At 33.6% G+C, this 6598-nt stretch overlaps 1 protein-coding gene across 4 annotated transcripts in view; it reads left to right on the top strand.

The window, feature by feature from the left end:
* Nucleotides 1-6598, top strand: part of LOC106468549 (zinc finger protein basonuclin-2-like) — a 228904-nt gene that overhangs the window by 89056 nt on the left and 133250 nt on the right. The window lies entirely within an intron of this gene.

The following is a 6598-nucleotide window of genomic DNA, read 5'->3' as shown; positions in this document are numbered from 1 at the left end:
TCTTGTTAAAGTCCATTATATTTCTTATTCTAAAACCGCAGACTTTACAGTTGATTTTTAGCCGCGGCAAAGTGGCTCATAGAATGGCTCTGAGTTTTTCAAGTACAGACTTTTAGTTCATATCTCCGTCATCTCTTGACCGATTTGAGATCTGATTACAGTTTTGGACTCAGGAGATCAAACCCTTTTGATTGATATATTTGAATACGCCCAATGTCTTATACATTAATTTACTCTAATCCTGCCTAAAAGAATTTCAATTTGAGTGTAGGTTGGTAGAGATTCTGATGAGTAATAAAATCGAATCGGGTATACGCGCGCCCCACGCTTGGTATTGCTGGCGCACAAAAATATAGTTAATAAAAAGGGAAACAAAGATCTCATAGATTAACTTACTCTAATTCTGCCTAAAATGATTTCAAGTGCCGCGGCTATTGAAGATTCCCTCCTGTTTTTCAATGTATTACTAACTACCGTATTTTTCGGAATATAAGACGCACCCTTATTTTGAATACAAAGTTTTTGGGGAAAAAAAGCTACAGTCGCATTTGAAAGATTTTTATTGAACAAAAATTCAATTTGTAACTTTAAAAATTAGTATATATTGTTTTAAACACAAAAGAGCTCAAAACATCAAAATAAGAAAATACCATAAATCAAAAAAGTTTACTGTTATTTAGTTTGGCTCAAAACCTACAAAATCTTCATTGCTTTCACTGTAATTTATTTTTCTATTATTTAGGGAGCATTATAAATAGTTATGTTTTTAAAAGAAAAACTACTATTGTTATAAATAATACATTCAATTGAACTAAACTATGCATGCCTATTTAAATATATTTACACGTGGCTTTTGTATATCGTATATATACATATATATATTATTCATACCTTAGGTGTATAGGACGCAAGCAGATTTTGACGTCACATTTTGGGCTAAAAAAGTGCGTCTTATACACCGAAAAATACGGTAGATACTTTTAGCAAAGTCCATTTAAACTAAACTGCAGAGAGCATATGTTTGGGTATATGTTGCAAATTTGTTTATGCTCATAAAATAATATACAAATGCATGTTTGGTATCAACAAACATTTCAGTCAAATCTTATATCAAAGAAACTTTGCACCTACAGTATAATACGTCTATTGTGTTTTATACCTGCATTTAAAGATGAACACAGTGATGCGTCAGGTCGGTAGTCAAACTGATTTTTTCCGTATATGAACGGACAAGTTTATTTTGAAACAATCTCTCTCTAGAAAGAGTAAACGTGTGAATGGATATTTTGTTCAAATTTGTGTACAAACTTTTCTGTATTAATTTAAGTATCAACAAATTAGTTTGGCAAATTAAAGAAACCTAACAGAGGCAAGATTGGGTGACAGGCGAATAATTTAGAAACGAGGATTTATATTTGTTAGTATACAGTGAAGTGTTGAGAGCTTAGCTTGTGATAATATCACTGTCATTCACCGTCATCTTCGGAATTTTTATTAATACGCATTATACACCCAAGATGTCAATAACAGAGGCGTAGAAAGTATTAAGTTAAACATTCTAAGTCAAAAATTAGCATTAAAGCATGGTTTAAATACCGATAATACTGTTAATTTTTAGAGTTGTCTTCAGTCCATCAGGCTTAAATACCGATAATACTGTTAATTTTTACAGTTGTCTTCAGTCCATCAGGTTTAAATACCGATAATACTGTTAATTTTTACAGTTGTTTTCAGTCCATCAGGTTTAAATACCGATAATACTGTTAATTTTCAGAGTTGTTTCAGTCCATCAGGTTTAAATACCGATAATACTGTTAATTCTTGGAGTTGTCCATACCGATAATTCTGTTAATTTTTACAGTTGTCTTCAGTCCATCAGGTTTAAATACCGATAATACTGTTAATTCTTGGAGTTGTCTCCAGTCCGTCAGGCTTAAATACCGAAAATTCTGTTAATTTTTAGAGTTGTCTTCAGTCCATCAGGCTTAAATACCGATAATACTGTTAATTCTTGGAGTTGTCTCCAGTCCATCAGGTTTAAATACCGATAATACTGTTAATTCTTGGAGTTGTCTCCAGTCCATCAGGTTTAAATACCGATAATACTGTTAATTTTTAGCTTTGTATCCAGTCCATCTGGTTTAAATACCGATAATACTGTTAATTTTTAAGACTGTCTCCAGGTAGTTAAGTTTTTGGTGTTGTATAACACGATAATGAGTTGAAAGGTCTCTGCGGAGCGAGCATATTTGTACGCGTAGAAATGTTTAGGACCCTTCTTACTCATTCTAAGTTGTGACACAGTAATGTGACAAAGTTTGGCGCAAAATGACAGTCTTCTGTAATACCGACCAACACCGATACAAACCTTGATACAAACAAACATATAATCTGTGATGATGTGGAGCTTGAGTGCCATAAATTTCATTTTCTGCAGCTGTGTCCGCCCGTTTACTGAATGCAATGAATAAAAACGTTCTACTAATTAATGTAAAACGCATCGTGAGAAAAAGTGATTCACTTTTAATTTAGATATTTAACTATGCATATTTCACTCTACATATAAATACTAAAAAAATCAAATCACGTTAATTACCTGATTAAAGTCGTAAGTATTTATAATGATCGTATGTAGGAAGGCTTTAGGTTATTTTAGGTGTGTGGAAACTGTTTAATTCTATTGATTTACTTCCAAACAAAAATTACCTTTTTTTTTTTAAACAAAATATTTCCCCCTAAAAATTATTCTATTTCATCAAAGCTATAGAGTTCTATTATCAACTTCATAAAACTATTTATACTTGTACATCATGCAACCACAACCAAACCAGAAGTAATCTATTCTAGTCCATAGACGTAAATACCAGTAAACGTATATAACACATACAGTAAATATTAGTATATTAATGCATAGATAAGACAACACCAGGGGGCGGCTAAGGAAATCGTTGAAGGCTATAATTTTCCAGTCAATCACGATATCAAGGATTTCAAGTTTCCGACGGTGCAAATCAGCGAGCTGAGTTGGCCGTGGAGCGGCAGACCGCCGGTCAGGCCGGTTATACTGGCAGCAGGCCTTCTTTATCGAGCCGCTATAAGAAGACCAATCTGCCGACAAACTTTGTTTGCTTTCCGATACAGTCTCTATCAACTGGTTAATTATATAGTTGATGATACTACACTGTCGTGCCCCACTATAGGCTTAGAAGATTTATTCTGTCGGTCGTCTCTGTTCCGTTCTTAGCAGCATCCAACCCCTTGAGTGAGTCTGGTGACAGCTCAAGCAGGGGGTTATGCACGACATCGAAACCCCTTCTGTAGAGTATGTTTTCTTTATATTGCTCCTCAAGCTTGATTAATACGAAACGGCCATGCTAGTTTTAGGCGTAGCCTACATACGAAACGGTCTTCTGCGTTTTAATCACATATAATGTTACAGTGTTCGTTTCACTGGCCATGTCATATAATATATTTTATAAATTATTTTGATCTATGAATTAGAAAATTTTAAAACTCATATATATATATTAAGAATACAGGTTTTTAGTTGTTGTTTTTCTGACCTGTCTTCCATTACGTTTACTATCGTATCACCTTATGGCACCTTAGGGTTAAAGACAAAGTACATCGTAAGTTAGAAACAATATAACACTGGGGGCCGTTATGTGCTGCAATAACTACTCCAATTAGAACGATGTTCTATGGTTAACGATATTAGTGAAATGTACGTAATTATTTGTTGTACACTCTAAATTTGCACTTATTCTAAGTGATCAAAATTTACGAATATATATATGTTATTTCTGCTGTCGTTTTCACCAGTATAATTAAGGAAATTTCTTATTACTAATTTATGAAAAATAATAATTCATCAATAACGCGTGCTTTTTTATCGTTAAAGTTTCCTAAAATTAGCAGTCATTATCAGAATATCAATACAGTCCCCTATGCAATTTAAACATATCATTGCTTTAACACACAAATATACGTAGTTTTTGGTCAGCCTATATATATAGGTTGACCAATATATATATATATATCTGGCAGTAGATTCTCCATACCAACATACATACACAACCACCTTGCCAACATTAACATACCCTTTCTTTAACAAGATTCATGGTCAGTCTGTAGATAGCAACATGACAGTAGATTCTCCCTACCAACAGACATACATACACAGCCACCTTGCCAACATTAACATACCCTTTCTTTAACAAGATTCATGGTCAGCCTATTGATAGCAGCATGACAGTAGATTCTCCATACCAACATACATACACAACCACCTTGCCAACATTAACATACCCTTTCTTTAACAAGATTCATGGTCAGTCTATAGATAGCAACATGACAGCAGATTCTCCCTACCAACATACATACATAGCCACCTTGCTAATATTAACATACCCTTTCTTTAACAAGATTCATGGTCAGCCTATAGATAGCAACATGACAGTAGATTCTCCCTACCAACATAGATATACACAGACACCTTGCTAATATTAACATACCCTTTCTTTAACAAGATTCATGGTCAGTGATCAGCCTATAGATAGCAACATGACAGTAGATTCTCTCTACCAATATAGATATACACAGCCACCTATACCAGTATATATACATATACTTTGACAACATGAATATATCCTTGTTTGATGGTCATCCTATATAGCTCCATGACAATATATACAATATATATTTTCTTCGTATGTACAACTTATGTCTTCACGATATGTCAGTATAAAATAGTTACCACAGTAACGTAAAAAACAAAATATATGGTTAACCCACCAAAGGACCACAATGTTACAATCCTTGTGATATTACTTACAAAAGTAATAGTCACCTTATGGACTCATTAGCCCTTACAAAAAGTTTGCATAGATATAGTAAAGACACTCTTCAATAATTGTGGATTCAAAAATCACAAATGCTTTAATTAACGTGATGTCCCTGCTTTTCCTGGCACTTAATAATTTATATACATCGCCAATTACGTATAGAAACCCATAAATCTTCGTTTCTTAACTATGAACGCCATTTATGGAGTGACAAAGCCATCTCTGTATAATCAGTTCTTTGCTCCTGACATATTACTATACACATGACCGAACAAAATTTTGGTAAACGATGGATGGTATCACTGGATGCTAAACCTATTTATGTTAATGCTGCTTTCAGCTGAAGAAGTTCTTGTCAGCTGTGGTTTGTTGTTTGTGTTTAGAACTCTGCGTTCCTTAACTTCGAAAAATACTGAAGCGATCTTTGGGGAACTTATCACACAGAAAGTGACAGGATAGGTACCAAAAAAGTAGATCAAATTTTAATGCCTTCAAACCTGTCTTTCAAGTAAAGTTAATCCTAAGTCCCTAGGAGGTCTGAAAATATTAGTGAAACTTTAAGCATTCAGACTTTTGATTCTTCTTGATTTTTCCTGTTTGTTGTTTTTTTCAACTTCAATTTACAACAGCTTAATTAATTCAGTTTATAACAGATAAACAGCTACAGAGATGAATGTTTTCGGTTCGTTTGTTGTTGTTTTTTCTATCAAGTACCTCTGAAACTGGTTTGGATAATTTTATACATCCAGTTGGAACCGAAGTTTAAGTTGAAGCGTATATGGAATGAAAGTATTTAAATAAATGTATTTTGTGTATATATACTTCGATTACTCTTATAGTTAACGTACTAAAATCAGTTGGTGGTATAGATATATTTCGATACTTTTCTATCTGAAGTGCACAACATGTGTTAATTCGTAGTAAGTTACAAAGGAAAGCATAAATGAAGTGTTTAGCTGTAATTTAAGGTTGTATCAAAGAAGGTGTTTTTCTAGCTAAATAGGCTAATGATCCTTTTAGTTGAGGTCAATCCCTAAAGTCAGTTTGATGATGGACGAGGCGAGGTCTATTTAGAACATTCATAATTTGGTAACCCGAGTTAATGACATTGTGTAGTCAGTACATAATGGAAACTTTTAGTCTGCCTACAATCATTAATGACGTGTTTAGTTGGTATTCAATGAGAAGTAATCCTGTCATGTAGTCTTGATGTTGTACTGACTTAATCTATCAGAGGAGCACGATTCTTAGAGATGTTGTACAGCGCTGCATGGTTATAACAGAAGACCATGAATGTCTTAATACTGGTTCTGTTAGATAACAGAACTGATTCTACCATAGAAATATATTCATTGGAGAACTTTGTTACAAATGTATGTTCTCCTAGTTAGAGGGAGGATATGATCTTTGGAAAACTTAGTCTGTTAGAAGTACATGTTCCCTATTCTGTTAGTTCTGTCAGTAGGATATAGTCGTTGAAAACTTAGTCTATTATAAATATGTGTTTTCTATAGTGATACTTCTGTCAGGGTGATATGATCTTTGGAAAACTTAGTCTGTTAGAAGTACATGTTCTCTATTCTGTTAGTTCTGTCAGTAGGATATAGTCGTTGAAAACTTAGTCTATTATAAATATGTGTTTTCTGTAGTGATACTTCTGTCAGGGTGATATGATCTTTGGAAAACTTAGTCTGTTAGAAGTACATGTTCTCTATTCTGTTAGTTCTGTCAGTAGGATATAGTCGTTGAAAACT

The sequence above is a fragment of the Limulus polyphemus genome, unplaced genomic scaffold (assembly GCF_000517525.1).
Source record: "Limulus polyphemus unplaced genomic scaffold, Limulus_polyphemus-2.1.2 Scaffold89, whole genome shotgun sequence".
Taxonomy (NCBI): domain Eukaryota; kingdom Metazoa; phylum Arthropoda; class Merostomata; order Xiphosura; family Limulidae; genus Limulus; species Limulus polyphemus.
Note: the sequence above shows the minus strand (reverse complement) of the source record. Positions and strands in the feature narration are given on the sequence as shown.